Source organism: Lissotriton helveticus, chromosome 9 (assembly GCF_964261635.1).
Source record: "Lissotriton helveticus chromosome 9, aLisHel1.1, whole genome shotgun sequence".
In the NCBI taxonomy this organism is placed as follows: domain Eukaryota; kingdom Metazoa; phylum Chordata; class Amphibia; order Caudata; family Salamandridae; genus Lissotriton; species Lissotriton helveticus.
Window position 1 is genome coordinate 1,034,543,077 of NC_136070.1, and position 15,520 is coordinate 1,034,558,596.

The 15,520-nt window shown below is 42.3% G+C and overlaps 1 protein-coding gene across 10 annotated transcripts in view; it reads right to left on the reverse strand.

Annotated features, from left to right (window-relative positions):
* FOXP1 (forkhead box P1) overlaps positions 1 to 15,520 on the reverse strand; it is a 935,659-nt gene that overhangs the window by 807,334 nt on the left and 112,805 nt on the right. For all 10 annotated transcript variants that reach the window (XM_078661358.1, XM_078661352.1, XM_078661351.1 and 7 more), the window contains exon 2: positions 2,379 to 2,416. The gene's annotated coding sequence lies outside the window, so the exon portion shown is untranslated. The remainder of the gene's footprint in view (positions 1 to 2,378; positions 2,417 to 15,520) is intronic.

Below are 15,520 nucleotides of genomic sequence, written 5' to 3' on the forward strand. Positions count from 1 at the left end.
TTGGATATTATCTAAAGTCTTATGACAGGATCATTCATACTAGGTAATATTCTTGCTTACACAAATAGGCTGCCACCTAAAAAAATACTTACAATGTAAATCCAATTTTCTATTCTTATATTTGAATTTTGCTTTACTGTTTTCTGATCAAATGTTTGTATTTTTCTTCCCTTTTTTCTTATTTGTGCAAATATTCTTAAAGGGAGGGGCTCCTCCTTTTCAAGATAATTTTGAATTAAGCACAATAGAATAGAGAAAAATTAAGATATCATTTGTTTTTATAACCTATAATAAGCACTTTTGCACTTGTTTTGTATCATTGCACTATGCCATAATAGCTGCTCTTAGTCACAAAGTGGGATATTCTTAGGGCAACCTTATAAAATTGGTACATGTACTTTTTATAGATCCCCATTGGGGCGTATTCACACAAGAATTTTGTACAATAAAGAAAATAACAGGTCTCCAATGAATTAGGAGTCTTTATATCTTAATTGATATTTATATGTCTATATAATCGAATAGATTTAAATATTTGATCATCAATGATGTTTTTTAAATTTTTCAATCATGAAATGTACTGTTTCACATGAAACATTTAATATGTTGAGACTTAACTCACTATGAGTTTTATTTTCAGACTGAATATTTTTAAAATGATGAAATTATTTCTTCAATTTGATGATGTATTTTAAGTCTTTTTTTTCATTTCATTCAAACTTGTGACGTATTTTAAGTATGTACCATGAGTCCGCCCTTTGTTTTGACCATTTATAACTCACCTGTGACTAAGCAATCACATCATGTGATCAAGACTGTGGACACAGTCGAAACGCATCGTGGCGGCTTGTTAAGCTTTAATTTTGCACGAATAAAGACACCTTGATTCTGGCACCAGACCTGGGTTCCATTCTTCGTCATTTATCCGATTTTCAATCTTAGATCGGTGACGCCGGGGGCGTCTGGTGAGTATTTCTTCATATATATATATATATATATATATATATATATATATATATATATATATATATATATATATATATATATATATATATATTATAGCTTAACATCCCCTTTTGTTTATAAGCACAGCAATTCACAATTGATACTACAGCCCAATTAATGGTATTATATTTAGCTACCTGTGCGAGCATTGCTAAGATTCTCAATAAAAAAAAACAAGTTAAATTCAGATGTCGCAGTGAGCACTTGTGCAGTTAGGCAGGCAGAGGAAGTTAAGTTGCAGTTCATGATTGTCCATTACAATGATCATATTTAGGTTTGGTTTTAGTGTTTAACAACAGAGCTGGCTTTTAATGGCTGGTAGAGCCCGCTACAGAGGACTCTAAGGCTATTAGAACATTCTGCCCCTAGAGGGCAGGATGCTCTAATTTGCAAAACAAAGACCTCACGGAGCCCGAGGAAGATAAAATCCCCTCGGACTCACAGAGGCCTTTGTTAAACATTGGAATGTTGACACTTCAGGCTTCTAACGCCATTAGAAGCCCGGAGCACTCCATTGTTTTCAATGGAGCGCTCACCATTCCAATTTTCTAATGTCCATTACAATTATCATATTTAGGTTTGCTTTTAGTGTGGCAAAACATTTCCAATTCACCCTGCTGTGAAAAGGTATAGTAAACCAGTGTAATTCAATTTTGAACAGTATTAACCCCTTCCACGCTGATGACGAGCTGGGCTCGTCATGGGGTAGCCTCCTGCTACGCTGATGACGAGCCCAGCTCGTCACGTAAAATGCGCTTTCGGAAAACGCCGCGTACGGGCGGAATTCCGCCCGCACGCATGCAGTTAATGAAACCCTCTAGCATGAACAACACAGGTGGGATCACATTTATGAAAGACATTATTAATGCTATCAATCGGAACAAAGGAAGGAACAAAAAAAGTCCACAAGTTGCACAAAGTAAGCTGACAGACTAAATTTATATCTAGTAAAGTAAAAAAAAACTCTCATGTACCTTCATTTCCAGGAGAAAGCATACACATTTGTTGTGAGTACCCATTGAGATTGATAAATGTTATTGATTATTCATATGTTCTCACTTTATTTTGATATTAAGGATATAATATCATAGTATTAGGGATAAAACCGAAATGTAAAATACTGTTTTTAAAATAATAGTTTAAAATGTGTTACAGCTGTACATCTACATGCAAGAGTGGAAAGTAAAGAAGGGCATTTACTAATGTAAGAAAACGTGTAGTATCATTTCATTTTGTTGAACAGAGGACTGTAGAGAGAGCAGATCAGATAATTCAAGCATAGATCAACAAACTGCTCACTGAGACTCAATAAAAATAAATTATATATTATCAAAATTGAAAGCAGCGATATAAACAGATCAAAAACAGCTTACCTTTGCATTGGAAAGTGATTAATTTGCCTCAGAGAAATCTGTACGGATACAAAACAGAGGGTTTGTGGGTTAGGAGAGCAACACTTTTGGGTTGCACAATTACCCATGGAATTTAAAATGTAGTCAATACAAAGATTACATATATAAGTCACATGGTTTAAGTTTAAAATCCTGCAACTAGGTTATTTAAAAAAATATATTGTTTCTTTGGTTTTACATTTATTTATTTTGATTTTTATATAGCACTGTGTGTTGTTGTCATTTTGGTATTTTCAGAGTGCTAGAGGAGCTGACATTAAAGCCAATTGGATGAGGTGAATCACATTAGATGTTCTTAATTTGTAACCATTACTCTGTAATGAGTTCAGATCGAAACCAAGTCAGATAGTTCTGTATGTAACTGTTTCCTGAAATAGGTTTGACCAGGTTCAAATCTGAGTGTGCAGTTCAATGTATATTATTTATGGGCTGATTTTACATTGGAAAGTATATAGGCACTTTACAACTAGTTATCTGGTAATTATGCCTCTCAAGCAATGTAAATGTGTATTTAGGGCCAAATTTAAAGTTTGGTGGATAGGTACTGCATCACAAAGGAAACAGATATCCCCTCCATTTTATTACAAGTGCATTATATTATATCCAAATGTACTAATAATAAGGCAGATGGAATCTTTCACATTATTGACCGAGTATCTGTCTGTCAAACTCCAATTCAGACCCTACATCTCTTCTTTAGATCTAAACCTCAGGAAAAACATGATTTGTGCATATAGTAATGGTTTATTTAAAATAAAAATTATTTGTATTTGTATTTTGTATAACGCTTAGGGGTCGATTCCGATCTCGGACGGAAGGACTCCGAATTTGATTCGGCATCACCGAAACCGATCTGGAGCCCTTGTTTCCGACCGACTCGTTCCCAGTCCCGAACGACCAAGTACGATGCTTGGAAACCGGTAGGGCTTACCGAATCAGTTCTGGAAGACATTCGAACAAGACAAGCCTTTCCGGAGCCGATTCATACAGTTCTATGGATTTAGTTTCCGAACAAACTAGTACAATGACCGTTTCAGACAGCCTTTCGATTCGGTTTGCCCAGAATGTAAAGGCTGCCAGAATTGATCTTTGGGGTCCCGTGGTAGGCCTCCCTTCACACGGGGCCCTTCGAATCAGGCCCTTGGGGGTACTCATGGGTCCAACCTTTCCAACAGTGCACAGTGTTTCAGGCACCATGGGATGCCCGCCACAGGGTTCACGATTTTCCCCAGTCACCCCTTTCTTCAATGGGAGCCTGCGTTCTCGTTCAGAACACGAGACTAATCATTTCCTAATTGAAGACAGAATTTTAATAAGAAAAGCAGTTTTATGGATTGAGGAACAACAGCACAGGGGTGTTGCAAGGGCATTCCAATCAATATGTTGAAAACAATTGTGTTTTACTTATTATTTTAAAAAAAACTCCAATACATTATTTGGTGTACCTGCTTTTAGATTTTTGGAACAAAGAGCCCCCTTCACCATGCACTAGCTATCCCCTTGACAATTATATAAGTTATAGCATGTGAAATCACTGCGATGATCATTGGAGAGGAGTTGGCCTAATGGCTTGGGTGGTCGACCTTGAGTCTGGGGAACTGGGTTCGAGTCTTGGCAAGGACACTGAACATCCTGTGATTCTGGGCAAATCACTTAATCTCCCCGTGCTTAACAAAAATGAATGTGTACTCATGTAACGCAACTGGTGCTATGTAAAGGGCTCTGATATCCAATACCTTTGGATCAAGTTCGCGCTATATAAAACTCTGTAAAATAAATAAATGAAATAAACACAGGCTCCCACTGAAGTCAATTGGAGTCTGACCAAAACGTATCCTGATGCATAAGGATGCATCATACTCGTTTGGTCGGACTCCCCCGATCCGAGTCGTACAGAAAGCATTACCGAACCAAGTCGGTCGGTATGCTTTCCAAACGAGATCGGAATCGGGCCCTTAATGTTTTTTATATCCACATTAATTTTAAACTAATACATCTCTACAGAGAATATCATCTAACTTACACAATTATCCACAGTTTTTAGCAGTTGCTGTACCCTATATATTAAAACTGATTATCTATCCACTTACATTCATTCACGCAAACTCACTCAATGCATGTCCTCTTCCAGCAACAGCAATTTCTTCAACAAGTAAGAAAGGCAAATTGTTTTACATCGACATACTATAACCTTTCCAAACATGGAAATCATCAACTTTGGTAACGAATGGCCTTATAACGACTTTGGTGGTTCCTGGACTGCCGTTCTGGCGGTCAGACGTCAGGGAGCTGTCCGCCGTATTACAAGTTGGGAAAATTTGCTTTGCGAAGACTGCAGCTGGACCACCGCCACCGCCTTTACACCCCCAGCCGCTGGGTCACGGTCGGAGGCAGGCAGCCTCCATTGGGCGGTACAGAGGCACAAGCCACCATCCGTATTATGAATTGACTTCCTGACGAGCTAGCTACGGTGGTGGGACCACCGCCTAAAGGTCAGCGGAAACAAAGGATTTGGGGTGCATACACACCCCTTTCCAGCTCTTCTCAGGAGAGTTCTATGTGGATCCTTTTCTCCATGTCGCTACTACCCAGGAGCATCTTCACCCCGAAGAATACAACCCCGTCTTCAGCGAAATACAGTAAAGTGGTTTGATACCATGTACCCATTACCAGGACAGCCCACATATGGGTCGGACTCCAGCAATGGGTAGGCGGTATTTTTTCACATATATCATGCATATGTGTGCATTCGACACATATGCAGTCAGAATGTACACACAGGCATCAATATATATATGGAAATAAATTGCCCACCTCAGCGAGACCACCGCCAGCCCATCGGGAAACTCATAATACAGCAGTCGGAAGGCCACAGGCGCAGGGGTCTCCTACGGCAGTCAGACCTTTGACCTCACAATAAGGTCCAAAGTCTTGCGTAGCTTCTTATCTTGGGATAAACATGCACATTTTTAGCAGTACTTAAAACACTGCACCCCACTTCAATACAAAGCACATAACCAGATGAGCTGCGTATATGAAAAAAACAATAAATGACAATAATAAAAATAAGATGCTGTTATGGGGTTGAAGGCATTCACCAGTCTGGTTTCTTGTACTCCCTGTGATCTGCCTCCATATTTAATTCTCCCGAATGATCGCTGATGCATAAGTTAGGTGGACACAGCCTGAAGGTACTACCATTGGTGCAGTGTGTCAGTTTCCATATGTTTATAAAACCAAGTAAATGTTCTATCAGTTAATTGTACCATTCGGAAAATGTGGACTGTGCGTATAAATGGTTGTCATTCAGAGAATAGAACGTTCAGGAATAGTTTGTGGAGAGTACTAAGGGCCTTATTAGGAGTTTGGCAATCCTCTTGTCCGCCCGCCAGCACCGTGCCGAATGGAGGACCGCGAAGCCCATCGTGCACCTGCCCGCCAGATTATGAGTGTAATCCAGGGTGGGCGGTGCTGTAGCAGTCTCATGCCGGTAGCTGTATAAGTCTCATAGCAGATCGCCACTGTGACATCGCCTGCAGCATGTTCCTGCACGGTATGGCATGCATGCCACACTGTGCAGAAACAGGGGTGCAATTTTCGGGGGGGGGCATAACATGTCCCCTTCCACATGTACCCCCAGTCCCAGTTAGGACAGGGGCCCTGCTAGGGCCCCCTTTCCTGCATGTCCGCCACCCTTTTCATGGCAGGAGATATGTATGCCATAATATGGTCGGAGGTGCAGGTATCAGCATCGCCAGCATATTGAGGCTGGTTGTAGAACAACGGCGCAGCAGGATCCTTGATCCCGGCAGTCTTGTGGCGATCTATCCACCACACTCAGAATAATGCGGGCAGACCCGCAGTGGTGGTGGGGGTTGGACCGCCACCACGAGTCCCGGACCGCCATACTCATAATAAGGCCCTAAATGTAGTCTATGGCTCTTCCCACACGTATGCTTTTTGACAGCACAAGAATGGCTCAGAAAACGAACAGGGAACATGAGACCATCAGTCAGTGAACCTAAGTAGAAGATTCTATTTGAAAGTCCTCTCAATGTATTTTTCTAAACCATATGAGGAAATAAAAAAGGAACTTGAACCCTGAGATAGCGTTTTTCAACATCTGTTTTCAACAGGAAAATCTCAACGGTCCCAAAAACAGTCTTTGTTCAGAGAGTGCTTCCACTTGGCAGTTGGGTAAGGTCAAATAAATTGCTGGCTATGTTTAATTTGTAGGGAAGATCTGTATAAATTCACTAATTATGGATAATGAGGTTGAGACGAAAACAGTTTGCAGTTGTTACTTTCTGAGTACATTTTAAATGCATCATTTGCAGTAATTCAAGTTTCAAATTGCCTTATTTCTGTCCTTTGAAAAAGCATGTTCAGGATTTGAAAAATTAGAGAATGCTGCCTAGATTGTAATTGTAATTTTTAAAAGAGTCGAATTTATTTCAGATACAAAAACTCCGATAAAAGTACAAGTTCCATGTCTGAGCATGAGCAGCAGATATTAGTGACAATCTGTCTCAAGGAAATTAACACACTCTCTGAACATTTCTTAATAGAATTTGGCCAGTCACTGGTTTAGTTTCACTGACTAAAACTGCCTAATAAGTAAATGGCTTGTTTAAGATAATATTTGAGAGAAACTCAATTGCATTTTGTTATATATTACGTTTTCTATATACCAGAATATAATGTTTGCACTGTTGATTTGCATGCTATGTTTTCAATTGTGAATTTCATTCCACACAATAGAATGTGGAAGGATTTTCTGTTCCATGTTTGTACTGAACGAATGAGTGATTTAGTTAGCAATATAACATAATTGTTTGCTTGATTTGGAGTATGAATTCAGTATTATTTCATTTTGTTCAGAAAAAGTAAAAACTCGCCTATATCAAATACCAGTTTATGTTTCAAAACATTATCTGTAGCATAGGATACGATAAACAATAATAAAGTAATAAAAAGCAGTCCGAGTGTGAATGTGTGAATTGGAAGACATTCTTGATACACCTGTACAGTTATTATAGAGATGATCCATTCAACAACAGTTTGATTGCAACCCTTTGGTGTGATAGTGAATGTGTCCTGTAACTTTCCTTTACCTGATATGTTGATCCATTGGGATGGAAAATATACTCCAGCTTTGACAACATTAGAGCCATAATAATTTTAGTTTGTGACAGAATATCTTTTGATCTTTACCAGGCGCATGGCTTCAAATATAAGGTGCCTTTCATGTCTTTTACACATTTTAGTAATTAGGGTTGGGTGTAATATTTAATACACAAGTGTAATCTTTCCTCGAGCCTGGTCATTGAGCTACATGTAGTTCACACAACTTCCTTTTTAGGTCTGGTCTTTGAGAAACACACTGGTGTTGCTAGGCAATTTTTCACAAAAATACACACAGACATGGGCTTGTGGTCTGCAGGCTTCATTCATTGGTCTCTTAAACTGGCATTACGATGTTGCTTCCACTCACTACACCATACAGCTTGGGGCAATGTGTCAACCCACTTTATCCATTGGCTCTCTGCACTTTGAGTTACAGCTTAAAACGTGTGCATATCGTTCCCATCCGCCTAAAAATGGTTCCCCTTTCTTCAGGAACAAAGCTGGATCAAAAAGAGATTTTTTGCCCTATTTATTTATTTAGAAATATTAATTTCAAAAACTGGGTATTTATTTTTCCTCCACTTTCCGTGCCGATTTAGATGGAGATTTATTTTCCATCCCCTTTTTAACGTTGTTATTTAAGTAACGCTGTAATATTGTAGCAGTTTGATATTTCAGTGCTTGGTTAGCTTGTGATTTATGTTTGTCACCTTCACAAACAATAATATTAAAAAACATGGCACAACTGAAATCCTCATTATTTTGTTAAAAAAACGGCCAGAACAGCCACATCAGTAAATGTTTTGTAAATGTAACATTTTTCTTGCAAATGTGGTGGCCAAGTGATAGTGGTGGCATGTTTAATACGTTTTTTTAATTTTAGTGGCACAGTCTTGCAATTAAAAAAAAAGAAAAAAATAACCATCCCATTAGCTTGCTCAGGCCTGACCCTATCCGCGTGGGCAATGCTTGTTCGCGTATGGTTACAATGGCCATGTGGGCTTCTCTTGCGGAAAACCTGACTTGAACAGAAATGTCTTGGAGTAATTATGAAACTGGACTTGGGCCACATATGCTGCACTAGCAAAATTCACCAAATGAGTCACATTGTGACAGGGCCAAAGCAGTGGTCCGTGTCTGAAAGCATTGCGAAATTGCATGCACTTTAAGGCCCCTCGTCATTAATTAAGCAAAATGCTATTGAGAGAGGGTGAGTTATACTGTGTTTGTACGTGGCACGTGCTACCCTTCCACCTGTTCATAACTGCAGTAATTGTGCTGTTGCTTTATTTCTACAACCCTGAACAGCACACATTTACTCTGTGTACTAAATTAACAAATGTTGATAAATCCACCCCAATCCCCACATTTTTGTTGCTCATATTTTTAAGTCTGCAAATGAAATAAACTCAGTCCTCGTGCCCACATCATCTTTTGGATCATTAGAAATCAATTTTAAACACGGAGGTAGATTTCCGTATGTCATGCATAGATCTACTCTAGGCAGCTGATGGACACTTCCGGAAACAGCTCACTGCAATTTCGAAGAAGTTTTGCTTCCAAATAAAAATGGGAGGCATCTCTATTAAATAAAGCCCACAATATCTGGAGTTACTGCCATCTGTTTCCGAGATATTTTTCCTTGGCAGATTTGCAATTCCAATAGAAAGAGGACATTATTACTCAAATATAAAGCATCAGCAGCTGTCAATGAACCAACGATGTGACTCTCTGAAGATTACACGTCTGGGCTCTCTGAGGTACCACTAGCCTGTCACATTCTAGTCTCCTGCAGTTTCCTCGGTCAAAGTCCAACAAGATCTCTTCTGGCTTTTATCTTCCTAAAATAGACACAATGCGCTCCAAAAACGGATGGTCATCCTTTCATATATTAAAAGGTACAGGTACAATAGCCTTTTCTACATTAAAAGCGTATGCCATTGTAAATTATCATATTCGGGAATCACTTTTGATTTTACATTGTATAAACAACCTGGTTAATTGGGTCTCAGATTATATTCTAAACAACATCTACAGCTAAATAAAAAAAGAAAAATACTGCAAATAATTCCAGCAACTTGTTTTAACAACCATGCCCAAAAGAAGGCAGGATTCCTTCTAAGGTGGTGAACCTTCTCTTTCCTATAAAGTACATTCCTTTCTCCATTCTGTACTGACGTTGTTTGTGTTTGTAAAGAACAGTTTACTCAGAATAGAATCACACAGTATTTATGATCTTTCGTTTAAGGCTTTGCACCATGTATGAATGAAACGATTTTTTTAGCATGAAGCAATTCAAAACAGTAACATCATTCAGCTCTAGAGGTATAAAAAGGACTATATCACACAAAGGCCACACGAATTCTGTCATTGTTGCATTTTAATTCTAGGAGACAAGAAAACCTTGGCTAACAAGGGTGATCTGTCAGAACTTTTGTGGTTTTTATTTTAACACAATTAGATTTACAGTACTGTAAACAAAGTAGTTTAATAGCCTGGCACCAGCACAATTGTGCATCACTTTGCAGAATCAGACACATGAGCGAAATTATCAGTAGTGTTTTGTGAGAGGTTTGCATTATATTCTGATATATGCAATGTTCATGGGTTTGACACTTTTTGGAGCAAGCATAACACAACATTGCACTCTAAATTATCTTACAATTTAACATTGCATTCAAGGTTGTCACTGCTTTTTCCCTGAAAATCTATCCAGCCCCCCAAATGTGTAGGTGTTTTTAAAAAAGCTCCATGATTTGAATATGAAAAGATTAATGGTTATAAGCTGGACTAGTCCACTAGCCCTCCTCTCTAACTCGGGTGGCTCTTCCTTCCGCCAGGCTTTGCTATATCACATTTTGCAAGCACTACGCCCAGGAGTAGTACTATTAGTCTATACCAGTTTGCATCTAGATTGGATGGTATATGCAGCAGGATAAGCCTGGGTCAGCATCGATAAGCCATCCATATCACTTCTCCCAATTCATGTATTACGTCATTCAAAATGTTTTCATCTTGGAACAACTACAGGAGGTGTGAATACAATTTTTCGTTGTTCTCAATATCTCAAACAGTTGGGGGAGGGTCAGCTTTCCCCCCCCCAAAATATAGTTTTAGTCATGTGGTGAACACTATGTGTAATTACTTGAATTTGATAATCCAACATTGGGTGGTTATTGTGACTTCCCTTGGAACTATCTTGGCTTCTTGCCACTCCTCATTTGAGTGTGCACCCATATCAATTTCCCATGCTTGCCAGAGGTAAGCTCCAGTTAAACCATATTCACATTCATTTGGCTACTTGTAACATCATGCACCCACTACCCCTGAGGACACCATTCACCCACAGCCATCTAAACCACCAGTCACCCAATGTCTGGCAGAAACAACATTGTTACAAACACCAAACTAACAGCCGTATTCCAAACCGTTCAAGACACTCACAACTGCTAAATGCTGTCACAAAGGCCCATAAAGTGATGATCTAAAGACACTAAAAACACTAAGAGCAGTTATCTCTCACAAGCACGTGTAGCACTCCCCCCACAGCCAAAGACAACGTCTCACAGAATTGCCCCACATCCTGTCACCACAATAATCTCCAAGTCTCTCACACAATACAACATTCCTGTTAGAAAATGCCTCTTTTTGCATGGTCACCACCAATGCTTTGATTAATTTTATTGCTGTTTTGTTTACACTCTGCACACTGGGTGCTGCTGTCCAGTGGATGTGTTCTGGCTCTGACATCTAAAATATAAAAAATGTCTAATCTCTGACTGGCATATCTAACTCTCCTACAAGACCTTAAAATATAGTTTAGAAACTATACACAAGGCATGGAAAGTTTACTGTCACTTGTGGACTGCAACACATTTTTTGCCATCTACTAATCAATCAATCAATCAATCAGTGACACTTATAAAGCGCGCTACCTACCCGAAGGGTCTCAAGGCGCTGGGGGGGGGGGGGTGCCGCTACCGCTCGAACAGCCAGGTCTTCAGCTTCTTCCTGAAGGAGAGGTGGTCTTGGGTCAGGCGCAGGTCGGTCGGGAGGGAGTTCCAGGTCTTGGCGGCCAGGTAGGAGAAGGACCTTCCTCCTGATGTCGCTCTTCGGATGCGGGGGACGGCGGCGAGGGCGTGGTTGGCTGATCGGAGGTGGCGTTTGGGAGCGTAGAAGTTGACTCGGCTGTTGAGGTAGCTCGGGCCTTGGTCGTGTAGGGCTTTGTGTGCGTGGGTGAGGAGGCGGAATGTGATTCTTTTGTTGACGGGGAGCCAGTGAAGGTCTCTCAGATGTCCGGAGATGTGGCTGGTTCGTGGGAGGTCGAGGATGAGTCTGGCTGAGGCGTTCTGGATCCGCTGGAGTCTCTTCTGGAGCTTGGCGGTGGTCCCGGCGTAGAGGGCGTTGCCGTAGTCCAGCCGGCTGGTGACGAGGGCCTGGGTGACGGTCTTCCTGGTCTCGGTGGGGATCCACCAGAAGATCTTCCGTAGCATGCGCAGGATGTTGAAGCACGCCGAGGAGACGTTGTTGACTTGCCTGGTCATGGAGAGGGAGGAGTCCAGGATGAAGCCCAAGTTGCGTGCGTGGTCCGTCGGTTTGGGTGCGGTGCCCAGGGCGGGGGGCCACCAGGAGTCGTCCCAGGCGGAGGGCGAGGAGCCCAGGATGAGGACCTCCGTCTTGTCCGAGTTCAGTTTCAGGCGGCTGGTCGTCATCCACTCGGCTACCTCTTTCATCCCTTCGTGCAGGTTGGCTCTGGCGGCGGCGGGGTTGTTGGTCAGGGAGAGGATCAGCTGGGTGTCGTCGGCGTAGGAGATTATGCTGAGGTTGTGTTTGCGTACGATGGCCGCGAGGGGGCTCATGTAGACGTTGAAGAGGGTGGGGCTCAGAGAGGATCCTTGGGGGACGCCGCAGATGACTTCGGTGGCCTCTGACTTGTACGGTGGTAGGCGGACTCTCTGTGTTCTTCCGTCGAGGAAGGAGATGATCCATTCCAGTGCCTTCCCCTGGACTCCGGCGTTGTCGAGGCGCTGCACTAGGGTGCGGTGGCAGACCGTGTCGAAGGCCGCGGAGAGGTCAAGGAGGATGAGGGCCGCTGTTTCTCCATTGTCCATCAGGGCTCGGATTTCATCGGTGGCGGCGATGAGGGCGGTCTCGGTGCTGTGATTGGCTCGGAAGCCGGACTGTGAGGGGTCGAGGGATCCGTTCGTCTCGAGGAAGGCGGCCATCTGCTTGTTGACGTTCTTCTCAATGACTTTGGCTGGAAACGGGAGGAGCGAGATGGGGCGGTAATTCTTGAGGTCGGTGGGGTCCGCTGTTGGTTTCTTGAGTAGAGCGCTGAGTTCGGCGTGCTTCCAGCTCTCAGGGAAGGTGGCGGTGTCCAAGGATGTGTTGATGATGTCTCGCAGGTGGGGTGCGATGACAGCGTCGGCCTTGTTGAAGACGTGGTGAGGGCAGGGGTCGGTTGGTGATCCGGAGTGGATGGAGTTCATCGTGCGGATGGTGTCTTCGGTGCTGATCGGGGTCCAGGCGTGGAGGGTGGTGGTGGGGGGTGGTTGTTCGGTCATGGTGTGCGTTGGTTGGTTGTTGAAGCTGTTGTGTATGTCCGCGATCTTGTTGTGGAAGTATGAAGCGAGGGAGTTGCAGAGGTCTTGCGATGGGGTGATGTCGTTGTTTCCTGCGCTGGGGTTGGAAAGCTCTTTCACGATGTTGAAGAGTTCCTTGCAGTTGTGTGCGTTGTTGTCCAGCCGGTCCTTGAATGCTGTTTTCTTGGCGGCGCGGATCAGCTGGTGGTGTTTCCGGGTGGCGAGTTTGAAGGAGGTCCTGTTGTCCGGTGTCGGTTCCCTTTTCCAGACTTTCTCGAGGGCTCGGCAGTTCTTCTTGGAGCTCTTGAGTTCGTCGGTGAACCATGGGGCCTTCTTGCTGCCGGGTCTGCTAGGCGGGGTCCTCAGAGGGGCGAGCTCGTCCGCGCAGATGCTGATCCACTTCGTGAGGTTGTCGGCGGCCTGGCTGGGGTCTGCTGAGCTGGCAGGAGGGTGCTGGCTCAGGGACGTGGCGAGCTGGTCTGCTGTGATCTTGTTCCAGCTTCTGCGGGCGGTCTGTTGCTGGTGGTGGTGGGTCGTCGTTCAAGCGTATCAAGGAAGCCATGGCTTTAGGCCTATCAATGTAGCCTGACTGCTGCAGTTTAAAAGTGTAGTCCACGTGAAAAAATATTATTTTTGTCAGGGTAAAAACTCACTTTGAAATATTAATGGCACTTCCCTGTAGCCCGTGCAGCCCACAAGGGAGAATACATGGCATTTAAAGTGGATGTGAAGAAAGGTAATGTTACTATGTCCCTACAGTGACAAGCCCACAAACACATTTTTCAATGTGGAAGGCACTGGCTGTTCTATGAGGAAAACTAGAGTACAGATTAAAATATTAATTCTGCTATCTTTGGTTTGGGAAAAGCTAGAGAAATGGTCCAATCAACATTTTCAAAATATTTAATAAAAATCCAATTCAATTGTGAAGATACATTTGAAATAAATATTTAGAAAAGTAAACTTTAAGAAAGCTACCTTTTCCCTGCTTGAAGCTCCTATATGTGTATTTGCATTAGCCAGTCAGCAGTCAACAAGATGGGATGGGCTGGGTGTAGGAGATGTAATCCCTATCAGCTCAGAAAGGGCACTGGGGAGGTTCCAGGAACTTCATTATCTTGAAAGGGGCAGAGGTTAGGCCTGCCTATTCATAGTTTAGAGTAAGGAGAGATCGCAGGCTTCCAATATTGTGGTCTATGGCGTCCGTGACTCTGCGCAGAAGGACAGGAGGATTCCAATGTCTGAAATGTATCATGATCTCTTTTGGATATAATATGATGGACCCACAATAAAGACGTCCTGTGCTGTGTACTGTTGAGCCTGTAGAATTTGCCTGCGTAAGAGATTACTGAACTGCGCCCATGCACAGATATTGTAGAGATTTTGGATCTTGCGATAGACAGTAGGATCGGGATTATCGCTTTCCAGGCCAGAACTCTGGGTCCATCCTACAAGTCTACATTTCTTTTGGCAAGCTTGACTACATTACTGTTCGCTGCTTCCAACATATCGAAACTTAGTCAATTTTGGAAGATTAAGAAGGAGAAGAACTAGCGGATCGATCGTTGCGTTTTTAAGCTTTGGAGGCCCGTCTTTGGGCGTTGCGATATTATTTTCTCGCCATGCTGTTTCTGTGTCGAAAACGCCTTACAGAAACAAAGAAAGTAAATGTGAGAGATTCAGGATTGGAGACTTCTGAATTCTGAGCAATTGTTCCTTTATGAATGATCTAGGGGGGTTTATCCCCGCAGATGCTGCCATTGGTGTTCATATCGAGCTGAGGATTGCTTTGCAAACTCGGTATCTAAACTTAAAAGACGTGTATCAGAACCAATTAGGTGGGTACTTATACTCATTTTTGGAGTGTGTGATTTTACCCCTCCTGGGTGGAGTGGCTCTTTCCTCCCCTATTTTGGGGCAGTATATCTGGCAGGTTCTGATGAAGGTGGCATTCTATCAGCCTGCAGCCACCGAAATGCGTCGACCACGGCCTTTATAACATCCTGCCGTTGTGCAGTTTCTGTCTTTGATCATCCCAGTTACTTTGTCATCCTGTAATTGTGTTCCCCAGATATATTATGAATGTGAAGGTGTGTCTGGATATGTGTAAGTTGAGTCTGATTCGGTTGTTGTGAAGTTTTTGGTTGTCTCTTTCCGGGTTTTCATGATTTGATTATATGTATTGTGCTTCCTATTCATGTTGATTTGTGATTTAATTATGTTGAAATATGATATCTGCAATAATATTTATGGATTTGTATAAGTTATGAAAAAGTATTTTATAAAATGAAATGAAAATAAAAATTGTATATTTTTCAGGAATGTTGGCAATATTTTTTTGAGTGGGTTCACACATTAGCCTTGGCACTCACAGTCGGTTACTGGGATTAATTC